The sequence below is a fragment of the Zonotrichia leucophrys genome, chromosome 10, assembly GCF_028769735.1.
Source record: "Zonotrichia leucophrys gambelii isolate GWCS_2022_RI chromosome 10, RI_Zleu_2.0, whole genome shotgun sequence".
Lineage (NCBI taxonomy): Eukaryota > Metazoa > Chordata > Aves > Passeriformes > Passerellidae > Zonotrichia > Zonotrichia leucophrys.
Genome location: NC_088180.1, coordinates 14,405,674 through 14,422,951, shown reverse-complemented (window position 1 = coordinate 14,422,951; position 17,278 = coordinate 14,405,674).

The following is a 17,278-nucleotide window of genomic DNA, read 5'->3' as shown; positions in this document are numbered from 1 at the left end:
GGCTGCAGGAGTGAGGATGGAACAGAACAAAAGGCAGAGGCTGCAGTGCTGGTGTACTTACCTTTCTGAAGGGGTCTCAAGTGGAAGATGAGCAAATTCCCTGTGGAAATTATTACCTGAGTAAGAGCTGAGTTTGATGGAGGTGATTGCAGCTGAGGCTGTGTGAGGAAAGGGCAAGGCTTAGCTCAGCCCGTCCTGAATTTTGACATGGGAAAACCCAAATTTGGGAAAACCTACATCTGAAAATCCAACAAAGATTTTCTCAGGCAAGTCTTAATATATTTTTTTCCCAAATGGATCCTGTTAAGGGGATGTTTCTGCATTATCTAGAAGAGTTCTGCATGGGGCAGAGTACAGCACAGCTTCCCCTCTGCTGTGGGTGGCTGTTGCCACCCTCGTACAAGCTGCTGCTCTTCTTGCTGAGTCTGTGTGCAGGAGTGAGGTTAAGTGAACAGAGCTAATTCACATTTACAACCCTGGAAAAGGTGTGGGGGTGGTGTCTTCCCTGTGTCTCAGTGTCAGTGATCTTTGGATGCCTTGATACTGATAACTGCAAAATTGTCAGTGATGTGTGGCAAATGCTATGAGAGACAGGAGCTGAGCCCTGAGATGATTGGAATCATGCCTGACAACAAGCTCTATTAAGAGTGTGAAACAGGAACAGCTCTAATTGCTTAAGACTGAGTAGTCTGTAACTAGGCTGTACAGAAGCCTTGAGGATAGTTAATCTCCCTATCAGCTGGCAATTACCAATGTTGAAGAGGCCAGAAACTCTTCTAGCTCTGGTTCCAGACAGACACCCACTCCAGGCTGGCTCACTCCTTCCCTGGCCATTTGCTCACAGCGTGTTAGATGAGCCAAATAAATTTCAAAACAGTACTTCTAATTCATGGAAAACAACTCTTGAGCTGAAGAAAGCAGCATGGAAGGCGTGGCCATTGCTTTTAAAGCTAAGAGGCGAAGGGTGTTAAAAATCCAGATGCTGTTTTTGATGGCTCAGGAGGCATAAGGCTGGTTTCTAGGCTTCTCTGTCCCCTCATGCTGGTGTCTCCAGCCCCCTTGTTCCCTCACTTGTCTCCACATTAGGGACCAGCAGCACAGGGGAGCTCAGTTCCCTCCAGCTCCATGGGGAGAGCCCATTTAGGCTGCAGATGGACAAGGAAGGAGAAGGCAGGTCCTGAGGAGCTGGAGCAGCTGCTTCAAAGCTTCAACCAGCATCTTTAATCTCTGTCTTGGAAGATGTTACAGTCCTAATTGCCAGCCTTCAAAGGCTGCCAGCCCTGGCTTGAGAACACACTCCTGGTTGTCTGTCTGCCCAGTGATGGAGGGAACCCACTGATCTGAGTGTGAGGCAAGGACAAGGACTCAGATTCCCTGGCCAGGCTTTCAGCTCTGTCCTGTGCAGATGGGGGACTGTTATTTGAAGGATGAGGAGGGATAAGGATTAGATGACCTGCTGCAGCACCTCAGCCAGGACAATTTATTTGAAGGCATTTCTGTGAAGGGTAACCCATCACCTGCTTAAAGCTCAGCCTAACTCCTCTGAGCTTCTTGGAGTGGCTCTTTGGAGATAATTTAATTCAATGTACATGTTGTTATTCTGTCCTATCAACAGTCTAGCACTAGATACCTGCCCAGGTCCTTTACCAATTCCAAAAGCCGCATAAACCAATTTAAACATCACTGACCTGTGTTGAACAGCACAGAGCATCCCTAGGGGGCTCCTCTGTCAAGTCTAAATGCCAGTGAAATAACTGTGGCACAATTTCCTCTTACATCCAGACTGGAAAGAGACTTTCCTTGGACTATGGGACCACAGAAGCCAACTCCCCTCCAGACTTGCTGGCCCTGCTCACAGTGAATCCTCAGCTGTGAGTTTCAGATGTACATTTCTTGCCAGGGAATAAGTCTGTTAAAGGGGCCTGTGTTGATGTAGCTGGTCCTCCTCAGCTCTGATGCCAGCCCAGAATAACCACTGCAAAAATAAACTCTTTGTCATCAATTCCTTCAAGCATCACTTCCAAATCCTTTGCCTCCCCCAGATGTTTCCCCTCCACGGATTTCCAGACTGTCTGTGCCTTGATACAAACATATTTATCTGAAGAGAAGCTCTTCTTTACAGACACATTTCTCTCTCTCTGCCCCCAATTCATAAAAGTTTAAGCTCAGGTCAAGAACATTTGACATTTCCCCACTTCATTTTTGCCTGGCTGTCAGCAGAGCTGTCTCAGTGCTGCCTTTTGGACAGTGTCTGAAATTACCTGGCTCTCTCCATCTCCTTGCATAAGGGCTCAGCACAGATCCCACTGGCACTGAGATCATTCTCAGGTAAACAGAAAAAAACCAAACCAGTCTGTTTGGGCAATGTCTCCTGTTTTCTGTTCTGTGTGTAGCCTTTTTTGGGTCAGAGCAGCTCCTCCTGCTGATGGTGCAGCAATGCTGTCAGAACTCAGCAGTGAATGTAGCGCTCCCTGCCCTTCTTCCCCTCCTGCCCCTTTTGCCATCCAGCTCCTCATGGTATTTCTGCCACCAAATTCCCAATTTCCTGACTCCCACCTCCAACCACTCTGTGTTACACATTAACGACACCCTTGTGGATAAAGCTGTGGCCAAGGAGAAATAAGTATCTTTATTTTGGACTAACAAGGCAAAACATTGCTGCAGCAACTTCCTGATGAGGATGGGTGCTGCTAGAAGGGCAGGGGTTACCCAGAGAAATGCTGAGATCCTCAGCAACTTTCCCATCTCTGACTCCATGGGCAGATTTAGATGCTCTAAGCACTCCTGAAGCTTGCCAAGCTTAAATAATAGAATGCTCCTGCTCAGGGTGCTCACAAACAGGGTGCTCTCACTGAGGAGCTTCTGTTTAATGAGCTGCTCAAATGTAGGACATACTCTGTCCCTCTGCTTGTACATAATGTTTTTAAAATCACATATTTGCAGTGCATTGTTCATTGCTCTTCAAGGAAACAAATGATTTGCTTTTAACATAATCATTATCAGAAATAAGTTATTCAGCGTTTACTGCTTGGAAGTTAAAAAGGGAATCTGAATTTCTTTTTAGTTCCTTCCTCTTTTTTTTTTATAATAGATATACAAGCTGCAGGGCACACTTTTATGCTCCTGTAGCCAAGATTTTATAGAATTGACTAATAATCTATTTTGCATATTTATAAACACTTTATTATTTATTAATGGTGCGTTTCAGGAGTAAATTTATAATCCTGCCATGTGATCTCAGCCTTTTAGAGAAAAATGGTTGCTGGTGTCAAAGAGCTGGAAATTAGAGCTGGCATAACAAAGAAATGAGTGAGAATATCTCATTAGTGTGAGAGCAAAGAGGCAGGAGCCTGTTTGGAGGAGGAATTCACGCACACGAGGTGCACGCACGGTGTCAAACGCAGAACACAGCACTCCAGATGTATCAATCCCTGCTCTGTTTGCTCTAAACCCACAAGAACACAGCGCAGCACTTCATTCTTGGGAAAACACAGGCTCAATACACCCAGTGCTCACTCTCCAAGCTGGCATTGCTGCCCTTGGCCACGCCAGCTCCAGGCTTTTTAAGCTTCAGGATTTTGCCTGAAGGTCAGACAGAGGCGACCAATAACCTCACTGCTGCTGGAAGGAAGTCACAGATCCCTCACCCTTTTCCAGGCTCAAATCTGGATGTCTCAGGCATCCCCTCTCCACCCTGAGCATTATCAAACACTAGGAGAGGGGTGCCAGGAGCAAACAAGCAGATGGACAAATGCGGTTTCTGATACCAGCATTATTTCACTTTAAACCAAAACACATCTGTGTGCTCAGAACAAATCCTCTGAGCTACTTTTTCTGCCTTACCTGTCTTGAGGAGATCTCTCTGGTCAGGTGTGGAGCTCTGCTGGTCTCCATGAGCTTGTAGCTAACAAATCATCCACCAACCACCTTGTACCACGTGCAGTGATTGCTCCACTTGTCTCTTTATCATTTTCTGGTCCTGGCCCTTCATCCCTTCAGTCTCATCAAGTGACCAAGCACTTGCCAAGTTCTGTCCCCTTGAAAGCTGCTGCTCACACCCCAGTCACTGTCCATGAGGCCTGGGTGGAGGAGGAAGCCCAGTGAAGATCCAAACAGAGCTGGCAGCTTGTGTGAAGACACAGCATTGGGCTGAAAGTTTCTTGAAAATCTCTAGAATTCTAGAATCTGAATTCTATTCAGATTCACCAAATCACATCCCTCTAAGTGCAGGGATGCTGAGGCTGCCTCAGTGCCTGGCCTATGGCACCATGGCTGTGCTTCTGGGGAAATGTCATTTTTGGAGCCCCTGAGTGCAGAACTTCACAATACAAAATTCTCCACCAGCTTCAGTGGCGCTGTGTGCTTTTCTTACCCCTCGAAGATGATTTCTCCTGGCTCCTTGCAGCCATGAAATGAATGACACTCCCTTCCCCAGTGCCAGGGCAGGGTTATTCAGCTGTTTAACTGTGGGGCTGGGCTTGGAATCACTGCATGGCTGGCTGGCTGGCTTTCCATCAGGCTGGGCTTGCAGCCTGAGCCCCAGGAAAGACCTCTCAGAGCTCCAGCCCTTAACCAGGGCTTCACAAGTTAGCTGGGCCATCACCACCGTGCTCAGAGGGCTGCAGAACCTAAAGCTCCCACAGCCTCAGGTCAAAATCCTGTGAGCCCCATCTGCCTCTCCCTCCAAAGCTGGCAGGCAGGGAGTGTGCAGTGAGGTCTGTCCTGGTGAGGGAGAGGTGATTAATGAGCCTGGCTCATGAAAGCTGGGAAGGAGAACTGAGGAGACCTGCCAGGCTCTCCATCAGCAGAGCAGGGCACGGGCTGGGTCTGCCCCTGCCATGGGAGCTGCTGTGCAACCTGCCCTGTGCCACAGCATCAGGGTGCTGCTGCTGCTCTGGGGCACAAGGCTCTGCAAGGCAACGTTTCCTCACCTCATTTTATTTTTCTGACAGGAGCTCAGGGCGTTTGGAGCTCTCTTTGATGGGATTTTCAGAGCAGAGCAAACTGGCTGTGCCTCACCCTCTGATGGGGAGCAGGTGGGGAAGAGCAGGAGGGGAGGGGAGAAGGTGAATGGAGCTGCAGCTTGGCAGATCTGAGTGTAGCAACATTTCATTAATGCCACCTAATTGTTCCCTGCACCTCGAATAATGGGAAAGGCATTAGCAGTAATAGCAGCTCCATTATGTTCCTGTTTTGATGTGCTGTCTGAAAAGGTGAAATCTGAGGAAGGACATGAGGAACGTGGAATTTTAGGCTTCCTTTGGCATTTTGTTTTTGTGCAGGACCTGAAAATACTTTATTTCTGCCTATTGAGGGCTAATAAAAATGTGTGCAAACAGAGAAAACATTTATGGAGCTCACAAATATGGAGTGTTCAGCAGGTGAGGGGTTAGTCAGTGGTGTAGATGCTGCACTGAGCTTTTGTTCACCATGTCTGTGACCCTCCCAAAAAGCCATGAACTGCTGGGTCAGATACCAGGAGCCCTTGTTCGGAGCTGCCTTTATTTAACAGTAATAATTCTGCTGGCTTAGAAGCCTTGCTGGGGTGGAGGAGAAGGTGCAGGGGAAGCAGCCTGGCTTGAAGCACTGGGGGAAGAATCTGGAATTGCTGCTGTGGAGGAGGTCAGCTCAGCCCCGTGTGTAACACGGCCAATACATTGAATCATCTGCCTCAATGGCCCCAGCTCCCTCCCCAGCACACTCCCCTGGCTGGCTCCTGTCACTGGGCTCTCTGGAGATGTGCTGTGGCACCTCCAAGCACACAGAGGATGTCACAGCTTGGTGACGCTCAGCCTGCATTAGCCTTTGGTGCAGCGCACACTGACCACGAGTGAGGGAGGAAGGGAGGAAGGGTTCCTGCCAAAAATGCAGCTGAGATGGGACAAAGGTGGATTTCCTGTGCTGCCAGCTCCCAGCCAGCAAGCCCTTATTCTTATTTTGTTCTCAGGACATGCGCATCTTGTTTTTGTTTTCTGACTTTGCCCACCCAGCAGTAAAAAGCCAGAAGGACGGACCCTGCTCCTGCTGCCACCAACGCAAATGTGGAGCTTGCAAGAATTCGGTGCCTTGTGTGCACAAAACAAACTGATTTTCCTTCCACCCCAGAGCACAGAGGGGAGGTCTCAGTGGCACTGGGGGTGATGGATGGGTGGCTGCACTGAAGATATTCAGGTGAGAGGCTGGAGTTTGTCACACTTCACCCTCTTTTCCTTCACTGTCACAGGGCATTTGCCATTGCTGCTGCCAGCAGATCTCCTGGCCCTGGCTGGGCAGCAGGGACTCGCTGAGAAGGAAGAGCTCAGTGTGGCAGCAGCCTGGGGCCATGGGAGGTGAGAAAATCCTCTGCACATAAGGCAGGAGGCCAAGCTGAGATTCCACAGTGTGCTGAGACATGGTCTTAGCAATGACCTACATTTGTGCATGAGATATGGGATGCAAACATGCACAGAGCGTGATGGAAGGGCTGGGGAAAGGCAGCAAGGGGATGCAAACATGCACAGGAGGTGATGGAAGGGCAGCAGGAAGATGCAAACATGCACAGGGCATGATGGAAGGGGTGGGGAAGGGCAGCAGGGGTGTGTGGCTCTAGGAAGGCTCTTTTGACCCAGCCCCTCAGGTTTGGGATCTGCACCAAGTGTGCTGGGCTTGAACCAAGCCTGCCCTGTTTTCCATCAGCCAAAACCAGCCTGGAAGCAGAGCCAGCCATGGCTCTCCCTGGGCAGCCTCTGGAAGCTGCTGTGGGAGGCAGGGAGAGAAGAGGAGCATCGATAGTGATTTGTGCGAAGCACCTCAGTCTTGAAATAAACCGTTCAGGAGAGAATTTGGGCTATTTCTGTCCCCACAGCTGTTCAAGCTGTGCTGTGTCCTTGATGCCAGGCTGTCCAGGATTTGGAGGCATTCCCAGGGAGAGCATCATTGCCCTTTCAGATGTTTTTGTGTCACTGAAAGGCCACCAAGCACAGCTAGGTGACCTGGTGGCTGCTGTGAGCTATCACAAGCCTTCCCCAGGGCATGTAGGCACCAGGAATGATGGTTTTTTCCATTCCTTGTCTCCAGAGCATACAAGGATGCTGCTTCTTTTCTTTCCCTCTTTTCTCATGCCATTCCTCCTCCTTCAGATTTTTTTTGTCTTTAGCCTGTGGAAGGAATTGCTAATAATAATAATCTAGGACCATTTTAAATATCCTCCTTAACTTAGAGAAAGTAGCAGGCATTTTCCTCGCTCTCTGTGCACAAGATCCAGTCAGTCTGACTCACATTTCCTGGGTGTCCTGGGTGCAGAGGTGATGTGATGGATGCTGACGAGGTCTGAAAGGATCAGTGGAAGTGGCACTTTTGTAAAAGACAGATGAAGCACACCAAGAATTCCCTCATGCACAAAAAGCACCTGACAGGTTTTTTTTTTCCTCACCTATGTTGATCTTTGAGGTCCTTCTCAACCCAGCCCAACCCAACCCAGCCCAACCCATCCTGGGATTCTGGGATTCCACCATCAGTACTGGTGCTGCCTCTCCTCAGGCTCTCGAGCATCCAATAGTCAAAACTTGAAAAGGTTTGAAAAGATCCCAAATGAGGCTTGTTTGTTTATTCATTAGTCCTTTATTGTGTTTTATGTTATGTCGTCTCCTAATTAACTTGAGCATCTCAGTGGGCAGCTATTTACACACTTCTCTGCACAGCCTGTCACCTGCAAGGGCTTCTGGTTTGGGGGTTTGGAAGTGAAAAATGAGCATGGGCTCAGGAGCTGTAGCTGGAGCTGCAGAAAAAAACTCCCTCTTTGAAGGCATGTGAGGCTCAGAGGAGGATCACAGCCTTCTGAAGAGGTGTGCTCAGATTGTAAGGGCATCACACGAGAGCCAGAGCTATCCTGCCTGCTGCAGATGCATCCTCCTGGGCTGTGTTTGATGCTGGAGAGCAGGAGCACGCTGCATTTCAGGCTGTGTGGGGGTCAGGAGCCAGGGCACAAACAGTGTGCTGGCAGATTTGGGCAATTAGAGCCCTTCCTGAGGCCCCAGCAGCTCCTCTGTGCATCCTGTGTAGTGTCACAGGGTTTTTCAGCATTTGCAATGGCCAAAGCCTTAGCAGGGGATCAAGTGTTAGATCCCCTGCTCACCTAGCTTGATGTTAACTGAAGAATTATTAGCATAATAAACATTTAACTTGTTTTTTAAGCCTTTGGTGCGGAACATTTTGCAGAATTCGACTGCAAATCCAGACCCCATGGCTTCTGTCAAAATACCAAACACTGAATTCTCTGCTTGCCTCCCTTCTGACATCATTAATGATAATAATCATCCCCCACAGCTGCTAATCCTCTTTGCAGAACGCTCTGCTGAGAGCTGAGTCTCTTCTGCCCTGCATATTCTGCAGTCATTTGTACCCATTTGATACGACCATGGAAACGACCTGGTGGGACTTGAGGCTGATGGAAAGGGCCATGGAAGGTGGAGAGCAGCAGAGATGAGCACTCACTGGTCAGGGATGGCTGAACCAGCTCCTGGAGCTCCTTCAGGGTGGGAGGGCACAGCCACGTCCTGTTGGGAAGGATGGAAGTTTAACAAGGAAATCTCACAGATATTTGTGCTTGGCAGACAGATTTTTGAATGTAGAGTCTGAGGAATAGAGATAGAAGCAAGTTTTGATATAGAAGAAAAGAATTGCTGAGCCAGTTTCACTGGCTAACCAAGGAGGCAAAGGGTATGTTAGTTAGAAGAGGTTTTTATGATTTAGAGCAAAGGATAAACCCACCCCAAACAAGAAGATGGTTTTACCAAGCAGAAAGATGGCACAGGCAAACAAGTCAGCAAATGTGGCAAGTAGAAAAAAGGTCTCAGAATTTTCCACTGCAAGAAAACTGAATAAGAGCTTCTAGCTTAAACTGTAATGTACTAACTAAGTGATTGGAGAACAGTAACATGACTGTGGTAATTACAGTAGTTATGATAGGCTATAGATAATAGTTAAGGTATAGATTGGTTCTATTGTATTAAGATGCTCAGCAAATAAAGTTATATAATGCATTGTAACCTAAACTAAGGATCTCCAGGCCTGCCTGCAGCTGGAGCTGACAGCTGTGGGCACAGCTCTGTCACCCATAATCCTGGGCTGCTGTAATGTGTTGGATGGAATAAACTGCATTTTGGAGAGCCCCTGGAGCCACACATCCCTCATTTCAGCTCTTACCACGTCCTGCCCCTCATGTGAGGAGAACCATGGCAGAAAACCCAGAGCAAGGGTATCCCTAAACCCCATCCCAAAGTTCCAGGTCCCTGACTTGCTTTTATTTTTAACATGGGCAGAAATGGAGTCTGGCTGCCGTGTCAGAAACACACCCCAGCAAACACAACCTGCAGGTGATTAGCCTGACCCCCTGCCTGAGAAACCCATTTATTTTTTACATCCATCTCCTCTTGATGTGCGGGTGTAAAGCCTCAGCTCATTTCATGCTCCCCTTTAAAATCACCTCTGAAGGGATGGGTCCCCTCAGAGCAGCACTTGAAGTGGTGATTGCAGATCTCTGGGACACGGGCTCACATCCATCAAGCACCAGTTTTGGTGCAAATTCAGCCTCACACGAGAGCAGCAGGACCTCAAATCCTCCCTTGTACAAGGGTAACGGGGAGCTTTTATTTAATGTTCAACAATCTGCCTCCAAGAGCTTTAACAAAGTGGGCTACGGTTTCTCCCTCCCTTTGGAAAATCAAGAGCTGCAGCAGATACTAAATTATGTCCTCAAGTTCACACATTTTAAGGGCTGCCCAGCACCACCAGGGAAATAATTCCCATTAAATATACTTCTGATGAAATTTTCAGTTCTGCGTGCCTGGAGTTTTCCATGGGAATTATATGATTTTTTGCAGATGTTCTTGACTGGGGAAAAAATCAAAATGACCCAACCTGCACATTTCAGGCATGTTTATCCAACCTGTGAGATGTCTCGTGGACCCCACAGAGCAGGAGAGGAGAACCCAGGGTACATTTGATCCAAACTGTGATGCCAGTGGGGCTTTTCTTCAACATGTGGGTGGATGTTGGACAGGCTGGAACCTTTTCAGCCATTCCAAATTCCCCCTCCCTTGTGTGTATTTGTGTCATTTTCTCATCTTTGAAATGTGTCCCTTTTGTCCCCATTCCACAAAAAGGGAAATGCTGAGATGCTGCAGTGGGAATGCTCTTCTGCCTGGTGGATGGGATGAAATTGTTAAAAGGATGGGACACATGGATTTTCCTGTTTGTGTGAGGTCCCCTGCCTCCTGCAATAAATCTGTGCTCCAAAAAACTGCAAATTTGTGCCCTGTCTCAAAGTTCTGAACTGCCCACTCACTCAATTTATGGTAATCACTGAGGTGTCCAAGGAAAAATAGCTTTTCCTTGTGGCCTGTAGAAGATTCCCAGTCTTAGTCCTTTGGCACAGCCTTTTCCCATTTCTCCCTCCTGGTTTATCACAGCCCTGAGACAAGGTCTAAAAGGCTCTTTTTTTTTTTTAATATTTTTTTGTTTTGTTTTCTTTATGAAATACCCTGTGGTCCTTTTACCAGCACACTGTAAAACCTAAACATGAATAATTAAAACTACAGCTGTCAAAATAAATGTCTGAAGTCCATTTTGGCACTGCTGTGAGATGTTATCCTAGCAGGCTTTTGGAATTCTGTGTGCTGGCAGCCAGAGCCTGGCAGTGCCCTGTGATCAGCACTGAGCTCCCCAGTCATTAGTCCAAATTAGAGCAGCTCTGATGACGAGCCCATGGCAACTCCAGAGGCTGAGCAAGGTGCAGGCTGACCCTCCTTGGGAGCAGAGCAGAACGGTTTATTCTGTCCCCATTTCAGAGCAGGGGAAGGGCACAAAGCACTTGTGTAACTCTGTGCCCAGATGGGTTGGCAGCCAGGAGGGCTGGGGCCAGCACTGAGCTCGTGGCTTTGGTCAGAGAAGCAGAAATTTCATCAGGAGCCAGCAAACCCCTGGCATCTGGACAGGGCTGGAGCTCCCACGTGTTCTGCAGACCATGGTCCCACTGTGCCCTTTCTTTGGGCTTCAGATCCACCCTTTCCTCATTTCCTCCTTTCAAAACAAACCTAGAGAGACATTTTTGCTGCAAGTTGATTTGGGCAGATCCAGTGCAGCAGAGTTTGCAATCAGAGCACCCAGCTTAGACACCACAGGGCAGGGAGGGGCACAAGTTCCCATTTGGGTCTTGCTCAAAACTGTGTGGGAGGCTCTGGCTGTCAGGCCCCCACCAGCACAGCAGCAAGAACAAGCTCTTAAGATCTCCTGAACCTCTGGTTTCTCTCCCAGCCATCAGCCTTAGCCCCTGGCTTCTAACAGTGAAAGTCCTGACCCAGGAGCTGCAGCCTTGCAGGAGAGGAAAATAAGCTCTGGGTGAGAGTGGGATGTGAGCTCCAGGTAAAAAAATAAGGGAAAGGGTGCTGTGAGCCTGAACTACTTTTTTTTTACTTTTTTAAAACCTTTTTCTTATTATTTTTTCCTCTTTTTTTCCCCCACAAGGCATGCTGTCTGTGGGGGTTTTTGAAGTCACAGCCCTTGAACCTGAGATTATTTGGGATGCTCGGCTTTCATTAATGCAACAAAAGCTGTGAGTTTATAGCCTTCAGGGTTACATGGGGAGAACTTGAAAAGAGACCCTGAGAACCAGGAAAAAAAACACAGTAAAATTAAAAATAGATGGCATACAGGAAAATTCCCACAGGTGTTACTCCAAAAGCATTCCCTTGCTGCCTGATCTGTGTTGGGTCACTCAGACCAAGCCACCCCAACCCTGTAATGCCCAAAATGTCATGTGCCAGCACTTGGCCAAACTACAGAGCAGCTGCTATCCCTGGACTCCAAGCTGCATTTTTAAATGCCTGAATTTGGCTGTGGAGATGACAGCACCCTCCTCCATGCCTCTGTTCTCCTTCTCTGTGGGGTGAGGATAACAGCATTGGCTCATTGTCACAAATCACACTGAGCCCTTCCTCTCAGGTGGGAGGGGATGTTTCTCAAAGGCCCCCAGGCATTTTGGAAGCTTAAGTCCTGGTGAAAATCAGTTTGCAATTAGTCTCAGATGATTTTTGAAATTATTATTTCTCCGCTTGGGGGTGAGGTCTCATCCCTTACACGGAGTTGCTGCTTTCACTCCATAACAGGAGCTTTTCTTGCAAAGGTTTTCACCCAGCTCCTACCCAGCTGCTAAACAAACCTTTTTCCAGGTTCTGGAGACCTGATGTTGGACATCTCATGGGTCCAGGGCCCTCTGAGCTCTGCAGATGCAGCTGCCTGCTCAGCCAGCAGCTTTCCAATCACTGCTGCTCCTGGATTTCTGTCCCCTCGTGGATCTCCTGAGCCCTCTGAGTGGCTTTTAAATGCCACCTCCCCTGGGACTTGTTAAAGTGCTCTATCAGTGCCCATCTTCCTCTGCAGGGATGACCTTTAACTCATCCCTGCTGTTGCTACCTGACTCAGATCACCTTGGAAAAAAGGTTGCCATGGCGATTTCATATTCAGCTCAGCCAAAAAACCCCAGCTTCTGTATCTTATTAAATGCTGCCTTTGGAGGGCCCTGCACATGGAAAGCCAGTGCCAGGGCTTGTCTTCATTCACTACAGCCAGGAGTTTGGTCACCAGGAATTTCCCTGCCAGCCAGCCTGGCTGCTCCTTACCCCTTTGCCAAGCCAAATGGATTGTTTTGGGTTTTGGGGTTTTTTTTTGTGCCTTATTTTTTTTTTTTTCATTTTAGGTTATAAGCTGGGGGTTTGAAGCCATTAGTATTACTATGAAAACACTCCTCTGCAAAATGTCAATCTGCCTTTTCGAGGGGATTTTTCACTGCTCTAATCTAAAACCACTCTGTCAAATGTCAGGATTGGGTGTTTAATGAGGATCAGTTGGAAGACTTAATTGGATGGGTATTCAATGGGCTTCCTTTTTTTTTCGGTTGTTGTTTTATCCTTGGGACGCTGTTTTCACAGAGATCCTTGTTAAATTTTAGAAGCTAATCTCCATTTAAACTCAACCTCAGGGAACTGTGGTCCTTGGGGGCTGCTGGGAGCCATGGCTGTTGGGGACTTTCATTGAATTCTGGAAGGCAGAGAGAAAACCCATCCAGAATGCTCCTGTGGGAGCTGCAAGGACCAGCTGGGGGCACAGGCAGGGCTCTTCTTGCAAATAAATGAAGTAACACACATGGAGAAAACAGTCTAAAGGCAACAGCGTCATGGAAGAGATGGAGAAGGAGCCCAGGAATGCTCCGGGGTCTGGCCCAGGGTTCTCTTTTACACTGAGAATGTGAACACAGAGACACAAGGAAGGAACCAGCTCACAGACATATCCAGATGGATTCATCTCCAGATGGATGGGCATCCCAGCAAACCCCTAATCCCATCCAAGGCCACGGACAAACCCAAACCCTCATAATCCTCAAAACCAGCCAGAGATGATGCCTGCATGGCCTGCAGCCGCCTCTCTGGGCCTCATTAACTCCCTTCCATCCTGTCCCAGTGTTTCCCTGCTGTCACCTCTGTCAGAGGCAACAGGTGCTGCACAAAGTGATTGTAGCGTGCCTGTCGCCAAGCACAAAATGCACCGTGCTCTGCAATCTCAGAAATTAGAGCTGAAACTCCTCAGAGCCATCCAGAGACCATCCCAGCCCAAATCCAACATCCTCCTCATCCCTCCTCCTGGCGTGAGATCCCGCTCCCAATCCTCTGGCATGTGCCATGTTCCTGGCAGGCTGATGTACCTGATGGGGACACAGCCAACTGGCAGAGCCCCACAGCAGCATCCCCCCTGCACTTTACTGTCTGTGCAGCATGTGCTTCCTGACAGCAAAACCTTTCCCAGGGGATTTATCTCTCCCTGTGAACTCAGTGTCCTGAACTCCTTTACACGAACAATTGTTCTTTGATTTTCTTTCCCCTCCTACAAAACAATTTATAACAGCTGATTGTTAAAACATCCTGGTTTCTGCTCGTTGTGCTTTTATTGCCTTTTTAATTAAAACCTTGGGAAGGCCGTAAAAGACACATCACAGATGTGAGTGTTTCCATGCCCTGTTTCACATTAAACACCCCAAAAATACCCACACACCCCTCCAGCTCCTCCCTGCCCCCTTTGGCCTGTGACACATTCAGGGGTCCCCATTTTTAACAGGCCCTTTGGCTTGGAGCTGGCTCCTGCTCCAACACACATGCAACACCTTCCCTCCATCCCTAATTGCCTTTCATTTAACTCATGCAATTACCAAAATTGCTTCTTCCAAAAATAAACCACAGAATGTTCAGAGCTGCCTGGCTTCTCGGATGGGTTTTTGGCCAAGAAATCTGTGCCCTCCTGGTGTCTCCTGGGGAGCCCAGGAGGAGGCTGGCATGCTTGTAAACCTGCCCCTTCCATGAAATCCCCAGAAAAGGAGCTGTGAAAGCCGTGCTGGAGGCAGGTGAGACACACAGGTTACAAATCACAGCTCCTGCCCGGTCATTTCCAGCCATTTGTTATGGTGTCTTAAGTCAGCAACCTCAACAACTCCCCTGGTCTCCAGCCAGGAATAAAAGTGCTGAAGGAAATCAGGCCACGGTAATTTCCCCAAACCCCAGAGCTAACATGCATGGCAATTAATTAATTTAGTGGAGAGAGGGGGTTTTTTTTCTGCTATGAGCTCTCCCAGGGGCTGCCACAATAGCCCATCTCCTTGGCGGTCATCCCATGGCTTTAATCGTGTGTCCCACACAGCTCTGCAGGAAAATTCAGCAGAAATGTTTCCAGCATGGGGCCTGAAATTCAGCCTCTGAGGCCCATCTTTCAAAGCAGAAATGTGACCTGAAGAAGGATGAAGTGGTGGTGCTGCTGGGCTGCAGTGCCTCCTGATTTCAGCGAGGTCAGGACCAGTCCCACCACACACTGCAAGAAACAGCACAGCATGCTAAGACTTGGAGCCTTTTGGGGCTAATTATTTGTTTTAAAAGAAAAGAAAACATCCAAGTCTGGAGCTTGTGGTTAATAAAGAGCTTGAAGGAGCAAAGTTCATTTTCCCTAGAGTTGTTTTAGTCGTGGAAGAACTTCAAGGGTTCTTTCTTCAGCTTCCTTGAGTTTGTCATTGAAAGTTGCCTGAATTATGCCTGCAAACATCTTTAAATCTGATCACAGATGGAGCATAAATGCCATGTTATTGAAGGTGAAGGACACAGCTTACTTTCTGGGGAATAATACACAGGAGGAAGCTGACACAGAATTACTAGTATGATTCTTGTTTTGTTTTCCTTTAGCCATGTTTCCTTCAAAGCTTCCATCCGCAGCACAATACTCACCCACCCCCGTAACTAATTCATTATTTTACAGCAAGTAAAATCAAACAGGAGACAAATGATTGTTGTTTAGTGCCATCAGTTTCAATGGCTTTGCACAATATTTGAGTCATTGGCTCTCGCCTTGCTTTGGAGGAATCCCAAATCTGGATGAATCTACGCGCATTACAAACCATCCATGGGGCCAGAGCAGGCCTGCCTGACAGATGGAGGTCCATATGCTTTGGCTCTGCACCCATATGGAACACTAATGTGCAGTCCAGGAATAGAGCATGCCTCTTCTCCTCTTCCTAGCAATCTCCATCCAAAGTTGTTCCAGGCACAAGCCGAGTTAAGCAAGCTCATCTGGAAGAGCTGCAGCAGGACACCACAGGACTGACGGTCCAAGCACAACATTTTCCTTGCTCTGTGCTTCCTCCGAAGCCTAAATTGAAACATTTTCTAGAGAGTGGCACGTGAGGCTTTCCAGAGCACTGGTTAAAAAGCTCATTATGCTGCTCTAATGTGCTTTAACCTCTGCTGCCTGGGTTGTGTGAGAACAGCAAGTGCTCCTCCAGCAGCTTCTCCAGGCAACCAAGCCAGCAGATAGCTGAGGATATTTCACAATGCCTCAGAGGCTTTGTTTGCTGGAGGCACAGGATTAGTGTCAGATGGCCTGCCACCATCTCAGCACAGGGGGACTTAGCTTTTATTGCTGGCAGTGTTCCTCCAGCAGAGCCATGGGTTTGTTCTGGCTGGGCACTCTGAGAGGGGACAACAGGCCCAGCTGCTTTTTGGCATTCAAGGACAGTGGTTTTTCCTAATCCATGCTCAAACCCTGTGCTTTTCTCCTGGATACAATCAACAGATACTGCTCACTTCTATTTTGAACATGAGAGCAGTAAATTCAGTGCCTTCCCTGTGCAGCCTTCAGCCTGGAGAGTTTGGTATCTCCTTTAGGATGACATCTCCCTGGCCATTCCTGGGGTCTGTCCTCCTCTCTTTAGGAGTTGGAGATGGCTGAAAATTCCTTCATTAACCAAGCAGGAGATATTTCCATCCATGTTGTTGCTTCACATTTGCTCTCTGTTCATGCACCTTAGGTCTTGAGAGCATCTCAAGGGTCAGTGAGTGCTGACCTTGGTTTTTCTAGGGGCATGGGTGGATTTGCTTGGGGATGATGTTAAGCAGCCAAATGCACCTGCCTGCAGCTGGGCTGTGAAGGGAACCAGCCTGTGACAGCTTTGCTCATGCACTGGGTAGGTTTGATGAGCAGGAGTTCACCAAACAGGAGTTATTCCAGCTGGAAAAGGAGCTCACTGCTGAATGTTGCCAATACTGGGAGAGAAGTCCATCCTCTTGGGTGGGTGATGGTTTTTTTAGCTGTCATTCAGGCCCCTGTCCAAGGCTTTTCTCAGTAATTTCCTTTCCTTTCTCAGTAATTTCCTACATGGGTGATGTGCAACCCTCTGGGGAGCACAGGTGAGACATGGAGTCCCTTCCCTGCTGCTGGTGGTGTCCACAGTGGGAAGATTTCCCAATGTAGAACCTGGACATGAGCACTGCTGGAGCTGCAGACAAAATTGGCCAGCTCAGGGGTGCTCAGTTGTTTTCACAGGGAAAAATAAGATTAAGTAGTAGTGAAGAAGAGGAAGGCTAGAAGGCATTTGATGTGGTTAAAAAGGTAGACCCCAAAATGAAATTCTGCTGTCTGGTGCTGAGGGTGATAGACTAACACAGAGAAATGAAAATATATGCTAATGAACCATTCATAAACATGAGAAACCAAAAAATGAAAGCAACCAAAAGACCAAAAGAGCTGAAAAATGTATGGTTTGACAAAGCATTACATTGGAGGCCGTGGTTATGTGCCTGGTTTTACCTCCTGACATTGGGGGGCACTCTGGAGTGCCAAACCACTTTCCTGCTGTCCCCTGTGGGTCTCTCAAAGCTTTAAGCTTTAATCTCCATAGTTTCAAGCCTCTCTAGCATGAAATTGGATTGTT